Source organism: Biomphalaria glabrata, chromosome 6, assembly GCF_947242115.1.
Source record: "Biomphalaria glabrata chromosome 6, xgBioGlab47.1, whole genome shotgun sequence".
In the NCBI taxonomy this organism is placed as follows: domain Eukaryota; kingdom Metazoa; phylum Mollusca; class Gastropoda; family Planorbidae; genus Biomphalaria; species Biomphalaria glabrata.
Genome location: NC_074716.1, coordinates 29,255,728 through 29,273,691, shown reverse-complemented (window position 1 = coordinate 29,273,691; position 17,964 = coordinate 29,255,728).

Below are 17,964 nucleotides of genomic sequence, written 5' to 3'. Positions count from 1 at the left end.
AAAGATACCATAATTAATTATTTACAAGATGTTTATTTACATACAAGATGAAGAAAATAAAGGGGAGGGGATTGTATCATATTTCTTAATTGGAATATTTAATCATCACTCTTAGCCCAAGTATGAGAGCGAGTATATCACTTTGCCTTTGAACTTATCTTAAAGTCCTATCGATGTCGTAGCTGGGTGTGCTCCTTGGTGGAGGGTTTACAGCTGGAGGTGGCGCTCTAGCTGGTAGAGGGTCGCTGGTGACTCAATGTTTGCTCTAAGTGTCAATCCAAAGTCACTGAGGTAGGTTCTGGGCACAGTAGTGCGGGTGGCAGGCTACCGAGGGCACGAAGGGTACTGCAGGCAGAGCTGATCTACCATGGGCAGTATCATCAAAAGGAGCAGTAATTGTAGAGGTGATCGTAGTATCTTTAGTGAGCAGTCTCACAAAGACAGTTGAGGCAAGTACCAAATACTATCACGTGGCAAGTACCAGTAGCAGGTAGTGCTGAGTAGTAGTACTATGGCAAGAAGTTGTAGTGGTATGTACGTGGGCGTATATGAAGCAAGTAGTAGGCATCAACCTGGCAGACACTTGAGGAAGGCAGCAAATAAAACAGAGACAAGTTAGGACACATCTCCCATTCATCTTATCGATGCCCTCCATTGAGGTGCATTCGTCAGACTGATAAAATTGCTTTTGAGTACAAACAGGGGAGATGGCGACCAAATAGAATTGCTTAAAGAGATTGTTAATGACAACTATATAAATAGAAGAGCAAAGCAAGAGAGATAACAATCTCAATCAAACATAAGCAAGGGAGGCAATAAGAATTATTGCTCAAGATACAATGTAAATTGGGGGGGGGGGGGGGGGGTAATCAAATTAATTAGGATGTCAGTTGCTACATAGGGTGTAGTGGGAACATATTTACAAGTCTATTCATCATTGTGTTGAACATAGGGGATGATGATAAATGCAAGGGCGAAGAACAAACAAAAAAGGGAGGAGTTCTCTGTCAACATTATAAACCAACTTCATGGACAAATGTAAAATTAGTTACACTAAATATAGGCCTACACATAGCGATCTAGAATAAAAATTAGGCGATCTCATACTTATAATGTGTGCTCAGCAGGTATTACATAATATAAGAAACATGCAAGAATGCTCTCCGGTGAGAGTTGGGAACTACAGTGTTAACACTTCATTGTTGACCTCCAATCAGCCGTGGTAAACAAGTAGAGAAAATGTTGGACTAGTCAAAGAAATATTCAGAAGCTATTGAGTTCGCATTTACAAGTAGATCTATTAGTTAGCGAGAATCTAGTCTAGATTTAGTGAAATACATTACTGGCTCTGAAGCGTGTGCCAAGCAGCTCAGGTCTACAGATCTAGTCTAGATTTAGTGAACTACTTTACTGGCTCTGAAGCGTGTGCCAAGCAGATCATGTCTACAGATCTAGTCTAGATTTGGTGAACTACTTTACTGGCTCTGAAGCGTGTGCCAAGCAGCTCAGGTCTACAGATCTAGTCTAGATTTGGTGAACTACTTTACTGGCTCTGAAGCGTGTGCCAAGCAGCTCAGGTCTACAGATCTAGTCTAGATTTAGTGAAATACTTTACTGGCTCTGAAGCGTGTGCCAAGCAGCTCAGGTCTACAGATCTAGTCTAGATTTGGTGAACTACTTTACTGGCTCTGAAGCGTGTGCCAAGCAGCTCAGGTCTACAGATCTAGTCTAGATTTAGTGAAATACTTTACTGGCTCTGAAGCGTGTGCCAAGCAGCTCAGGTCTACAGATCTAGTCTAGATTTAGTGAACTACTTTACTGGCTCCGAAGCGTGTGCCAAGCAGCTCAGGTCTACAGATCTAGTCTAGATTTGGTGAACTACTTTACTGGCTCTGAAGCGTGTGCCAAGCAGCTCAGGTCTACAGATCTAGTCTAGATTTGGTGAACTACTTTACTGGCTCTGAAGCGTGTGCCAAGCAGCTCAGGTCTACAGATCTAGTCTAGATTTAGTAAAATACTTTACTGGCTCTGAAGCGTGTGCCAAGCAGCTCAGGTCTACAGATCTAGATCTAGATTTGGTGAACTAGGCCTACCTTACTGGCTCTGAAGCGTGTGCCAAGCAGCTCAGGTCTACAGATCTAGTCTAGATTTGGTGAAATACTTTACTGGCTCTGAAGCGTGTGCCAAGCAGCTCAGGTCAACAGATCTAGTCTAGATTTAGTAAAATACTTTACAGGCTCTGAAGCGTGTGCCAAGCAGCTCAGGTCTACAGATCTAGATCTAGATTTGGTGAACTACTTTACTGGCTCTGAAGCGTGTGCCAAGCAGCTCAGGTCTACAGATCTAGTCTAGATTTGGTGAAATACTTTACTGGCTCTGAAGCGTGTGCCAAGCAGCTCAGGTCAACAGATCTAGTCTAGATTTGGTGAAATACTTTACTGGCTCTGAAGCGTGTGCCAAGCAGCTCAGGTCTACAGATCTAGTCTAGATTTGGTGAAATACTTTACTGGCTCTGAAGCGTGTGCCAAGCAGCTCAGGTCTACAGATCTAGTCTAGATTTGGTGAACTACTTTACTGGCTCTGAAGCGTGTGCCAAGCAGCTCAGGTCTACAGATCTAGTCTAGATTTAGTAAAATACTTTACTGGCTCTGAAGCGTGTGCCAAGCAGCTCAGGTCTTCAGATCTAGATCTAGATTTGGTGAACTACTTTACTGGCTCTGAAGCGTGTGCCAAGCAGCTCAGGTCTACAGATCTAGATCTAGATTTGGTGAAATACTTTACTGGCTCTGAAGCGTGTGCCAAGCAGCTCAGGTCAACAGATCTAGTCTAGATTTGGTGAACTACTTTACTGGCTCTGAAGCGTGAGCCAAGCAGCTCAGGTCTACAGATCTAGTCTAGATTTAGTGAACTACTTTACTGGCTCTGAAGCGTGCGCCAAGCAGCTCAGGTCTACAGATCTAGTCTAGATTTGGTGAAATACTTTACTGGCTCTGAAGCGTGTGCCAAGCAGCTCAGGTCTACAGATCTAGATCTAGATTTGGTGAAATACTTTACTGGCTCTGAAGCGTGTGCCAAGCAGCTCAGGTCTACAGATCTAGATCTAGATTTGGTGAACTACTTTACTGGCTCTGAAGCGTGTGCCAAGTAGCTCAGGTCTACAGATCTAGTCTAGATTTGGTGAACTACTTTACTGGCTCTGAAGCGTGTGCCAAGTAGCTCAGGTCTACAGATCTAGATCTAGATTGTGTGTTTGGTAGACGACTTAGGATATTTGTCACGTGATCCTGTCGTTACTAAACACGCGGGTCATTATGTCAACATGTGGTCTAAACATAATGGTTTGACCCGTAAAGTGAAGTATCTCTTTACATAATTCTCTTCATGGCTCAAGAGTTTGGACACCACGTAATAGAAAGATCACTCTTTTATTTTTGCAAGTCGGACGGACAAGAGTTACCCTACGAAAAAAAAAGAGAGGGGAAGAACAAATAGTATTCACCCGTCACAAAATAGCAGGGCCGGACTTTACCATTGTGACCAAGAAGTCATATAAAGATCACTCTTTTTTTTATTTCTAGCCCAGTTTGGTAGGGATACGGATTATAAGTAAAAATTAAGAGTTTATATTAGAAAATGCATTCGTCTTTGCATTTATATTCATTCTTTACTACGTACAGAATTACTTTACGAGCCTTGCGTATAGCGAAGTCATACAGTACGTGACTATCCGCAGAAATAAGAGAGTGATCTTTCCTTTACTTTTTGCTCATCCAAACTGTTGAGCGAAGATTATATATATAGATTTAGGACTAAGGCTAAGACTACTATAGAACACAACAAAAACATTTACATAAATAGAAAGACATAATGTAAAGAGTTCATTGAGTCACTACACACAGACGTCTTGATCCTTTCACGTTTTCTAGTCCTAGTTGTCTGAACCTTCCGACATAAAAATGAGCACGAATAAAAGTTCAAAGGTTTTGTTTCTTTGATGACGTTATCCAGAATACACACAATACACACACTCATGCTGTCCCTACTCATCTAGAGACACTGTTGTTGGGAATCAGCAAATAAACTTTCTATTGTAAGACATGTTTCCGATCAAAACGCAAACATTGTATCAGGCCGCTGGTAAATATATATATATATATATCATGGGCGTAGCCGGGGGGGGGGGGGGGTTTGGGGAAGACGGGCTTTAGTGACTGATTTTTTGCTTTGATTTTGTTTATTTTAGATGAACTTTTAATATTAAACCATCACTTGCCCCAGCGCAGCCAAGGGGGTTTTGAGTTTAAAACCCCTACCAGGGGGTTTTGAGTTTAAAACCCCCTAACAGAAGGTTTTGAGTTTAAAACCTTCTACCCGGGGTTTTTGCAGTTAAATCCCCCTCTTCTATTAAAAAAAAACAAATAAATAATGCAAGCGAAAATCCCCAAATATCAAGAGCACAGTTAAGAAAGACTTTGATTTTAAAACCCCTCCAAAATTTACGATAAACCCCCTCTTCAATATGAAAAAAAAAAGCAAATTATGCACTCAAAATGTTATGAGCATAGCTAAATGGGTTTTGACTCAGTTTTAAGTTTAAACTCCCCTCCAGCGGAGTTTGAAGCTAAAGTATACATCTTCAAGAAAAAAAAAAGCAAATTACACACTCTTAAATCTATAAGCGTAGAAAAGGGGTTTTGAGTTTAAACCCCCCGCCAGTGGGGATGGAAGTTAAAAAATACATCTTCAATGTAAAAAAAAAGCAAATTACGCATTACCAAAAGTGGTTTTGAGTTTAAATCTCCCTTCAGAAGGGTTTGATGCTAAGATATACCTCTTCAATATAAAAAAAAGCAAATTACACACTAAAATTATTTGAGCGTAGCCAAGCCAATTGGGGGTTTTGAGTTTAAACTCCTCTCCTCCAGATGGTTTTGAGTTTAAAATCCCTCTACAGAGCGTTTTGAGGTGGGAAAACCTCTATCCTCAACATTATTCTAAAGCAAACTACAGTTACCAAAGTCTATGATCGTAGCTATATGGAGTTTTGAATTAAAAAACAACAACAATGAAGTCCAGAGATTTAAAACCCTCAACAGATGATTTTGACGATAAAACTTCCCTTTTTGATATAAAATCTAAAGCAAACTACAGTCACCTAATTCCAAGAGCGTATTCAAGAGAGGTTACACATTTCTAGCAATGGGGGATCTCCATTAATAAAGTGCAGTGAATCGTCATCTGCCGAAATTGAAAAACTAAAAACAAAGATGGCTAAGACAGATTTTAGGAGTCATAGAGATCGGGTCTAAATCAAGGAAATCACATGTCGAACTGGGAGTCAATCCTTTAGTAAGACTTTGACAGAGCGTCGCATGAGGTTTGCGGGACATGTTCTCCGACAAAATGAATTACGCATAATAAAAGTTGCGATGACATCCTAGTACAACTTGGCGCCACACATTCATGGAGGTCCTCAAAGCAGGTGGGAAGAGGCTTCAGACATTACCAGTGAAAGATTTTTGTGGAAACAGCTTGACGGCAAATGCACAGAATGGCGCGGGAGGGTCTAAGTCAGTAAGAATAGCACATTAGGTTTTTGAAATTAGACTTTTTAATAGCAGGAAAATGCACTTGTGACAGGTTGGGGGTAGTGACGTGTGTTTGGCTTGTTTAATGTCTAGGGGATGATTATTTTTAAAGCTATCACACACCGACCTATTAGCATATACATCGGGAGCAGACACGCAACGAGACAAGCAATGAAAGAGAGCTACAAAGTTAAAATTGAATAATATTTATTTACATAACTATTTACATAGAAGAATAAAAGGGGGAGGGTTTGCATCTATCTCTAACCAATACTATATTTAATCATCACTCTTGCACTTAATAAGAGAGTATGTCACTTTGTCACACTCTGGGTCTATAGGGACGTCGTGCCTAATGGGTTGACAAGTGGACTGTCAAATAGGCAGGCAAGTAGAGCCGATAGCACCAAGTAACAGAATGAGTAGATCCACGTAGGCAGTAGATGATACTCAATAGCAAATAGGCAATAGTGCAGTGCCGAATAAATAGGCAGACACCTGAGGGAGGCTGGGGATAAACAAAGACAGATTAGGACATGTCTCGACTGAGGTGCATTCGTCAGATTGGTAAAATTGCTTTTGAGCACAATGGGGAGATGATGACAAATGGCATAAGTGGAAAGAGAAAAAAGGGGGGTGGGGCGGAAGCTTGTCGTCGACCATGACGCTATTGTTTACACATGGCCGTCGGCCATAAACAAAGGAGCGAGCTTGAATGGGGAGAGCGTCCGTTAAAGGGGCGCAACTCTCGCCAAAGTAGAATTAGAAAAGGGGAGATAATTCATATATCTTTTCTAAGCGCAGTATTGGTGAGGTAGTAAAATTATCAAGGCGGTCAGCTGAGATAAAGAGAATAAAATAAGATGTACAAATATATACATGATTGCATCAACGATCAATTGAGCAACGTAGCATTAATAGATTAATGCAATACATAAAATATGCCATGTTTATGTTTTCTACTTACGACAGTGAGAAATACAAAATGCACTAATTAAATATAAATGAAATAATAAAATACACATGGTAATATCCAATGACAAATATACACAAAGTAATTAAGATAGAACTGTGATTAAGTTCGGCTTACCACCAGGTATTCATGTAAGAGTAAGAATAAATGAAATAGTCCAGACTCGATTGCCAGCGATAGAGAAATGAGCGGGTCTGGTTTGACTTATTCTACCTTATAAAGGTCCGGGAGAGATGGGCGGAAACAGGAAATGCGATAGGCCAAAGATTATCTCTAGCTTGGGTGAAGTCCGACAAGAGTCGCACCTTGGAGTGTCACGAGGCGTGTTGACCCGAGTAATCTCTTTGATCAAAGAGAGACGTGGGAAAGGGGGGGGGAAAGAAAAATGGACTTGCATTCCACCCAAGGTGGTGTCAATTGCGACCGTCAGACCAAAGAGACTGTGTGTTTATCTTTCCCCGATCTAGGGGAGATAAGTGAAAGGACACGGCCTAGCTATCTCAAGGTGGTGGACTAAGTCTAGCCTGGAGAGAGAAAGGTGGGGCGGGTGAAGAAATTGGGTATAGAACGGGGAAATAATTAAAATAAAATAAATAAATAATAAATAATAATAATTAATGCTGTGATAAAATTGAGTGACTCTGACCGCAAGCTTTTGACTTGTCACAGCACTGTAGATACCTCAGAATATGCATTTTATTAGCATTCAATACCAGAAATAGTGCTTGGCGGCGGGGCTCCGCCAGATCCCCTTGCTGGCACTGGCGGGGAGTCAATAATTTTTCCACTAACTACAGGAAGAACCCATTCTAGGGCACAATAAACGTGTTCCGAAAGAATGAAGGGTCAGAATGCAATAAAGATTATGTACACACACACACATACATACATACACATTTTTTTCGCGAGGGGGGGCGGGGGGGCGGAGAAAAATCCCCCCTAAACCCCTACCCCGAAATAAAACACACATATTCGAAATCAAGCCCATAAGTGCAAACATGAGAACACTCATACATGCCTGCACGGATTATGAACACACCTTTTTCTTACCGTCTACTTAAGTGTTGTCCAAAATTTTTTTTTTAATCATTCTATTAGCTTTTAGAATTCTAAATTCTCCACTTAAAGGTAATGATGAGGACCACTCGCAGCCGATATGAACATTTGTTGGTAGTCGCAGAGACTTTTCAAACAGTGAATACTTTTACGGGACCTAACTTTTTTTTTTGTTGTTGTTGTTTTTTTTTTGTATTCGACGAAAACTAGAAACTAGTTAGGTAGTGTCATTTTTGTCCATGTCAACCTTTCGTCCAGTCGTTGTCTTACATTATACAATGTGTCTTTCTACCGTCTAGTGAGAGTTTAGTCATAACAAGGACCTAAATCAATAATACATTAGGAAAAAAAAACACCTGCTCGTTTGATGTGTAGAAAGTAGAAACTTGATCAAGGTAATCTTTTGTGTGAAAAAAACAAAGCAAAAGAGGATATCAAAGTATAGTTTTAATGTTATATTAAACAGGTCTGTACGACTTGGTTACGAGCTAGTGGTCTTCACTGTTCACTAATGGTCTTGGGTAATTTCCAGTAGGAGTCCAAGATGAAACGGAGAAACTATTAGAGTTTGGTTCAGCAGTTCAGAGTTAATACGGCAGTACGTTTATCTACAGTCTGTTGCCAATTGTACAGTATTGGCTGTAAATTTATTAGACATTAAAGAAATACGTTATTGAGGTTTTTATTATTGTTATATCATACGTTATTGAGTTGTTCTTGGAGTTATTTGCGTCGTGTTGTGAAATATTTGCAGAGAGCCTTGATAGTGAGAGATGTTGCAATATGTTCAATGTTCCTATCTGTACATTTTATGTCCTCTTCAAGTCTGTCCTGTTTTATTCATTCTATTACAAATGTCTGACAAAACCGATGAATGAAGAAACAGAACTTATCATACTATTGTTAAAACCATATATTTTCTTAACAAAATGTTCACAGGATAGTAAGGCAATGTCTGACTCAATGTTTGATGTTCATTTCAACTAACTAGCTTCATGATCGGATTAAATCTTATTCAATAGATTATACATCGGAGATCTTTCTGGCTCATGTCAACCAATCCGACTTAATCCGGGAAAAAAAAGGGGGGGGGGAGTATGGAGGGTCTCTGTGATCTATTAGGAACACAAAAAAGCTTTGCTAATGACAAAAAAAAGTACATGTAGCCTAATAAAGAAAAAAAAAAGAAGCTTATTTGGTCTGTATCATAGTCTGTACCATGATTTGTATCATGGTCTGTATCATAGTCTGTATCATGCTCTGTATCATGGTCTGTATCATGGTCTGTATCATGCTCTGTATCATGGTATGTATCATGCTCTGTATCATGGTCTGTATCATGGTTTGTATCTCATCACCATTCTTCTCAAACTCTGGACAAGACTCTCACACGCACAGAAACACACACTCATACACTGCGTGACTTGGATCTTAGTAGTGTGTACACACAAAGTTAAACTGTCATAAATTAATTATCTTTAATTACGTTTCTAATCGTTAAGAAACTCGTCTTTGAATTAGAAAAAAAAAAAAAACTACAGAGAGCGTACCACAGACAGGGCACCAGAGATTAGGTACCACAGACATGGTAGCACAAAATAAGACACCACTGACAGGACTGATTTAGAGCCAAAGTCAGGGCACAATAGATGGGGCACCACAGATAGGAGATCACATGCTTTGTACAACAAACAGGGTACAACAGACATTATACCATAGACTCGGTACCCCAGACGGACACCACAGACCTCTACGCTGACAGAGCCCCACAGACAGGGCATTTAACCACAGTTTGAGAAACACAAACATGGTACCACTGACATTGCGCAACAGACAGGGCACCAAAGACAGAGCATCACAGCTTAGGTACCACTGACAGGGCACAATAGATTGGGTACAGCAGACAGTATATCAAAGACGGTATTACAGACAGTATATCAAAGACGGTATTACATACAGTATATCAAAGACGGTATTACATACAGTATATCAAAGACTTCATCATCATCATTAATTTGAGTTCCTCGTGGAACATAAGGCCTCAGCAAAAACACGCCACTCTCCACGGTCTCTTGCTAGTTTTTTTTATGGCTTCCCAGATCTTTCCTGTCCTCTCGGCTTCCTCTAGTATACTGCGTCGCCATGTTCTTTTTGGTCTTCCTCTACGTCTTCTTCCCTGGGGATTCCATTCTAAGGCCTGCCTAGCTCATATCAAAGACAGGGTACCATAGAAAGGTACGACAGAGAGGGCACCACAGACAGGGTACCAATGACAGGGCACTACCTATTGGGCACGACAGATTAGGCATCACAAATAGGACACCTTAAATATGACAACTACGTCAATATACCCCAGAAAACGCATCACATACAAGGCACCACAGACACCGTTCCCCATCAGAATACACAAACAGCGTACCAGAGACAGTGAACCACAGACTGGTACCACAAACATTGCACCGCAGACAGGGCACCACAATGTACCATAGAAAGCCACTACAGGTTGGGTATCACAAATATGGTACCAAAGGCAGGGCAAAACTGACAGGGAGCCACATATTGGGGCATCACATACAGGGCATGAAAGACAGAGCATCACACTTTTGGACCACAGGCAGGGCAAAACAGATTGGGTATCACAGACAGTGTACCATCATTGAAAGGGTACCACTGACAGTATACCATCACAGACATGGCATCACAGATTAAGAAACACGGACAGAACATCACATATAGTGCAGTGCAGACAAGGCACCTCTGACAATGTACTTCACACAAAACATCACAGACAGTGCAGTGCAGACAAGGCACCTCTGACAATGTACTTCAGACAAAACATCACAGACAGTGCAGTGCAGACAAGGCACCTCTGACAATGTACTTCACACAAAACATCACAGACAGTGGACCACAGACCAGTAACAAAAATTCTTCTTAAATACAAATATAATAATGCTTCAATTACATTCAGACAGTTCTCTTAACTTCTGCAATAAAAGTGTAATACATATGATCTGCCGTTAAAGCAAAAGAATGTATCCACCAGTGGCATAGCAAGGTACACATGGGCCAGGGTTCAAGAATATGATAATGGGCCCATCCCCCCTCTTATGAAAAATTTTGGGTATGACAAAAAAAAAATAAGTGGCTAAGTTTGTATGTATCGGTGCATTAACTAAAAGACATTCTAATGAACTTCACGAACACAGCTGAGAGAATCATTGAAGACCATGTTTAAGCACTGTTTAGCACAGTGAACATAATGCGCAAATGGAGGCACCTTCCTAGCCTTGGCCTCACTAGTAGCCTAATTTAAAGAAAGATTGTGTGATTGTTTATTACTTGAAGTATTACTTCAGCCGATTCAGCAGACCTCTGGTACTCACAAATATAAAACCTACAAATGACTCTCCGACAGCGATTTCTTAGGGTATTTTGTCATCGGAGCTCACAAAACCATTTCAGAAACTAATGCTAATTGAACCAACTTTGAATACTTCTTGAGTGCTGTCAATCATGATAGAGAAACATGACGTAGATTGGCCTAGAACAATAAAAACAACACAAGATACAGACATTTTACAAAGAGAATTAGATGAATTACAGAAAAGGGAATAAATAGGAGCATGTCTTTCCACCCAGAAAAATATCAGTTATTAAGAGTAACAAAAAAAAAACTAAAACAAATTAATTACACTTACCTTATTCATGGTAAACCAGTAACACAGACTAAAAATGCAAAATACTTCGGTGTTATAAAAATTGAAAAACTGTCATGGAATCCCCATATTGATGAAACTATAAAAAAAAATCAAACAAAGCATTAGTGTTAATTAAAAGAAATTTCTATAAATCAAATAAGAACATAAAACTAAAATGTTATTTAACCTTGGTTAGGCCAATAATAGAATATGCATCCGCTGTTTGGGACCCCTCAACTCAAGAAAACAGAAACTGGAATAGACACAAAATAGAGCAGTGAGATTCATAACAAACGAGTATTCACATTTGACAAGAGTAACACCTTTAGTAAAATCACTAAATTAAGAAAGCCTTCAGGAGAGAAGACTCAAAAGTAAAGTAGCAATTATAGATAAAACACAGAACTATAATCTTCAAATACAAAAACAAAATCTAATAAAAATACTCAGAAAGACACATAGATAAAGGCACATTCCTCGTTCCATATGCTAGGACAAATTAGTACAAATGTTCTTCTCTAGCATAGAATGGCTTGCCTGAGCCAGCCAGGAAAAACAATGACTTGGCAGAATTTTAGTCGTTGGTTAACATGCATAACTAGATGCATGAATCATAAGACGTAATCATCTTCTTTTTTAAAGTAACGTCTGTGTTATATAAGAAAAGATTGGAAAACGGCATTGCCGAATGTCAGGTGGGTTTTGTCCTCGCGCTCATCTAGGGTATGATGTACTCCGCCGGGCTCCCCACCTGAGCAGTGTTTATTAACTTTATGCCGGGGTTATAGTTTAGCCTAGGCTCGTCTGCCTGGGCACCCCTAACAGTCTAGTAATCAATTTATGCAATAAATATCTAGGAACGAATACACCAAATATTAACGTATACTAGTGAATAACAATATTGCATATAACAACAAAGGTTTAATGAGTTAATGATATATATGATATTATGAGGCATACATTATGAATAAATATTAATAGCAATTACAAACTACATTCAAAGGACTATAGCACACCTTAATCTCAGTGCCATAGACAATCAGGCCTCACAACGCCAACCCAACGCCACGGGCAATAGTCAACTACCAAGCCTACAACTCAGACTTGACTCCAGCAGAGTCCCAAGCCTGCGTCCCTAGATAAGAAAAATACACACTCCTTTGATACCGCCATTCTCACGATTATTAAAGAAACGATTGTAAAGCTAGACATGTAGAAGATAGTAAAATAAACTAACTTACCCAATACTGGGGAATAACACCACACAGATAACTCAATCTCAAGGCACACCAAGAGAACACAAAGAGACTCATCTCAAGGCACAACAAGAGAACAATGACACCAATATAGCGCATCCTTAGAAACAGAACTAATAAGACCTTATGGTGCTCAAACGAAAATACCCTACCAGATGCGCACGACACCGAACAGGTCTATGTCGCAACTAATTATTTATTTGCCTAGTAAAAATGTTCTCTATCTAATAGCGCCGCTTTCATCATTAGGCAATGACGTCATTTGTGATAATGTTTTCTTGTGCACTAGTTGCTCTCCCTTTGTCGCTTCGGCGTCAATTTTCTCATGACGTCAAATTTTTCTTCTTGATCGTTTGGTAGACTCCCTCCATCTTGGGCTGTAGAGCCAAGTGTATCTTTTGAGTTCTTGAATTATACTTGTGTCTTTGTTACTGGACAGCCTTAGCGTTAGCCTTGGTATATATTCTTGATTCTTGAAGAATTATTTGACCCCTATTTAAAGTGAGTTTTATTTCACATTTAAAGATATTTTTTTAAATGGATTCGGTCGTATTTGTATTTTGTAATTATATTAGAAGATTAGAGGATTAGAAGAATCTGTTATTTGTCTTCGTCTCAGGTTTCAGGGCTGAGGTTTTGGTCTCAGGTTTCAAGTCTCAGGGTTTTTCTTCTGAGGTTTCAAGTTTTGGGTTTCGAGGCTGAGGTTCTAGATTTCTTCATTCATTCTTGGTGGTACATTGTGACGATGTGAGTTTTGGTAGTACTCTGAACTCTTCATCGTGGTGACATTCCACTTGATTAGAAAAATAGATCTCCTTGTGTTACCATGAACATCTGTATAGGAAGTACACTGCACCTGATTACAGAATCTTTGTCTTGAAATGGGATATTGATGAGTCAATACTATTTAAAAAAAAAATACTATTGAAGTATTTAATTGAACCATATAATACTATATGTATTTTATATTCATTTATCATTCCCATTAGTCATATATCATTTTATTGTATAAATTTCATTTTTATTAAATTTATAGTTTAATTATAAATCATCATACACATCGTTTATTGGTTTATGTTCAACTGGGTGTGTATGGTGTGTCTGTTGGGCTGAGCTTTGGGACTAAAAGTAATAATCAAATATAGATTTATTTTAACACAAACACATTGCAATTAATATTACTTTTAATACCTAGACACATTAATACTTAGTAATTAATTCAACAAAGTCCTAACAGTTTGTTATCTGGTTTTGAATCAGTGGGTCAAGGTAAAGGTTTGCTTTTTCTTAAGAATGTATGTAACTAAGAAATTATCGTTGTTGATTGTGTCACCTAAACGATAATAGCGATGACAATTTAATGAACCCAAACAATAATCTTAGCGATGACCATTAAATGACATGTTGTTGCATGCTAAAGTTAAAGCTAAAATTCATTATGCTATGAATTACTTACAGTTACTAAATGTCAACTTCTTCAATGTACTCTGTGTTGACATCATCCACCGTTCTCATTCGTTCATGTTCTCTGTATGTTTGCAAGTTGTTGATGAAGTTAAGTCATTAGTTGGCTCTTTTTTTTTAATTCGGTTGGAAAACAGACAACATTGATTCTGTATAAACGCGAGACCATCCGAACGACAGTCCAGTGCAGATAAATTACGACAAGGCAGCCATTCAAGTGAAAGACACAATTCCATGATAAATTAATCATCGCTCTATCTTGAACAATTTGTATTAACCTTCTCCACAAATCGTTCACATTGAGTAGTTCAAAAATTCAACATCTTTAAAGATTCCCTATGTAACAGAATATGATGTTACTTTTTGCAATGGATGCTAATGGATGGTAATAGAAAAATGAGAAAAAAAAAAAGCAGAAAAATAATAAGGTGATAAATTCAACGGTTTTATTAAAAGAGGTTGGAAAAGCCAAATGATAGAATGGGTCCCACATGTCACCACCATTACAATAAGCCTGATGAAAGCAGTTCCTCACATCACAACCGACCAGGCCACTTACGCAAGCATATGATGACACGGTACATGGATTAACGTTTTGAAAATATAAAGTTTGAATTGACGTTTGGGATATGTTTAGGAAACTTTACATATTTTTAAAACTCTTTTAAGAAAATTGTTATTATCTTTCTCCCACGTTGTTGTCACCCCTATGAGCTAATGTAGGTCACACTTGGTCATTAGTCATGGGCCATGGCGCAATGCAGTGCCGTATTTAGATTGAAAAGGCCTTAAGCTATTTGAGAAATGGGGCCGTTTCGGGGTCCAGATATTATATATAATTACTAAATATTTCTTGGGGCCCTAATGTTCCATAGGGGTAAATCTGACCCTGGCGTAATGGTTGTTGCGCCATCGGGAGCGGGCCCGTAAATGGTCGTGGGCCCGGGTTCAACGAACCCCTTCGCGCCATGGATGGTACGCCACTGTCGTCCACCACATTTTCTAGAGAATGCCGAATTTAGCCCTTAGCCTGTAACATGTAACATGTTGTCATGTATAATAATAAGACTTGTCTTTGAGTCCGAAGAATAATAAGGAGTGCAGTATTTCACGTGGATACGCCGCCCCAGCTGCGACCTACATATTTTGTCACATTCAAAGCAGACAGAACTATTGTCTGCCGGTTGTCGAATTAGATTGTCTTTTAGCCGTTTACGTCTGTCCTCGGCAGTGGATTTTCTTTTGGTCTCAAATGTGTATCCTGCCGCCTTTGTAAGTGATCTCATAAACACACACAAATATTTCTATATATCTAAAATATAAAGCAGAATGTAAGGCGTATGTATGTATGTATGTATGTATGTATGTATCTATACTATAAAGTAGAAAGTAAGGCGTATGTATGTATGTATGTATGTATGTATGTATGTATGTATGTATGTATGTATGTATGTATGTCTCGCATAGAAATCAAAACCGTTTAACCAATCTGGATAAACTTTGTCACAAATGTTCCTTAGGTCATGGCGGAGACCGTAACGTATGTTCAATGTGAAGGGAACATTCGCCATGTTTGACATAGGTCTAAATCCAATCCACTATATCAGCAATACTCAAACTAAGGCCCGCAGGCCGCGGGTAATATTTGGCCAGTATATATATTTATATTTCTTCAGCCCGCACCGGCTGCCTTTAGCCACTTGACCTTTCTCCCAAAATGGGGTTCCGAGTGCGCATAAGGAGGCGAAAAAAATGTGGTCACTGTCCATTCCTCTGGCTCCTTCGTCGCTTTACGTAACTAAAACTACCTCTTCACCAGGACGCCATTACGAATTAGTTTGTATCCCTTTGTGGCTGTTTCGAACGTATAGTAAGGCTGCAGGTAAATACATTTATTTTATTCACTTGGATTATGGATTATTTAGAAGTAATTAACATTGCATATTGCTACCCCGGTTTTCGTCCAACTTGTTGGATTATCTTTATTTTTAGAAAACCAGCATGTACATTAACCAGCAACTGCCAGCATGTACATTAACCAGCATGTACATTAATTCTGTTATTGAATATTTTACCTGTAGTTGTGTAGTATACGAGAACGAGACTATATCAAGATCTATTAACTGCACATCACTTGTCTAATTATTATGAAAAAGAAAGACTATAATTTGTTAAACGAGGAATGATATAAAGGATGCTTAGGCCCATCTTACTGCCTATCCTGTTTACAGCCAGAGTGCACAAATAAACAGTAAAGAACCTGTGAGTAGATATATAATGTTCAATTATTATGAATCTTGGTATAGAAAACATACACCCAAAACTCCGAAAAGAATTTGTTTATTTTATCTAGAATGATTTATTGATTTTTAAGAGAATTATATTCTTAAAATATTATTTATTATGTTTAACATGTTCCAATATTTCCCTTATAAGAGATATAAGTTATCATTTTTAGCGGCCCCCGAAAGGGGATCAGATTTTCGCGGTGTATAATTTCATAAACTTACACTATTTTCGGATATGAACAGTATATATATATTAGTGTGTGTGTGTATGTAATTAATATTCATTACATTCTGATCTTTCATTCTTTCAAACGTTTCTTTCTACGCTATAATACTCTCCTCCTATAATTAGTAGAAAGACAGTACACACCGCCAATGAACAGCTAGGGAGTCCGGGGGAGCGCTGTGAGCTCCTATCAGTGGGGTCCGGTGCGAAACCCCGGAACCAAAAATTATTTCCGTTATTTTAAGCTTTAAAAATGCATATTCTGAGGTATCTACAGTGCAATTAGCCCGCTACTCTTCCGCTAAAAAAAATTCAAAAACCAAATCTGCTATTCAATGGAGTCCAGCAACTGGTAGAAAATGGTAAAATGCTTTAGTTTTTGTATTGGATTGGGAAGGGAAACCACAAAACCCCTTTTGGCTACGCTCATGAAATTTGGAAACTGTAGTTTGCTTACGTTGGCTGCACTGGGGCTGTAAGTAAAGTTTCCCTTTCAGACAATGAGGTCTGAGGCAAGTGATGGTTTGAAGACCCTCCCCTCCAGACTACGCCAATGTGTTATATTATAGGTGTAAGCCTAATTCTCTACAAAATATATACAGTTTGATAACGCATCGAAAACTGGATATATGCATTCGTAGGATTACATAATGTATTCTATTTATACATGTATGTAGTCTGAAAACTATAAACAATACAATAGCAGCCTAATGTATTTGAAGCTTTTTGGTATTACTTATAGATTACTGACTTTTCTTCTAAAAATAAGATTGTTACGTCTTACGCATTTCATGTGACAATCTAGTCATGCATGTTGATCTGTGACTTAAAATATGCTAAATCATTGGTTTTCCTGGCTGACTCAGGCAACCCATTCCATTAAAAGATAAGAGAAAGCAGAACGATTAGAGAGGCACTTATTTGATGTGAAAAGCTCTTGCTTCCTCCTAGTACATTCTCAAAAACGCGATTTGTATATGAATGACCAATTATGACCAATATCTATATATAAATAATTCTCTTCTTCCCTCAACAGTTTAAACAAGAAGAAGAAGTAAAGGAAAGATCACTCTCTTATTTCTGCGGATAGTCACCCCACGAAAAAAAACAAGAGGGTTGGGGGGGGGGGGGAACACGTTTTCACAGCTCGCTACGGATGGCTGCGCGCTGGACTGTCAAACCCTGCCCGCTCCCATCCCCCCCCCCCTTCGTCTTGCGGGAGGTTTGGACTAGGAAGTAAACAATCGTCAACTCTGAAGGAACATCCGAAACATGTAAAACATTTTACAAACAAACATTTTACAGACACTAAATAGCAGGGCCGGACTTAAGCATTGTGAGGCCCTATTCGAAACGGATTTCGCGGGGCCAAGTTAGGGTATCTATCTATATATATAATTCTCTTCTTCGCT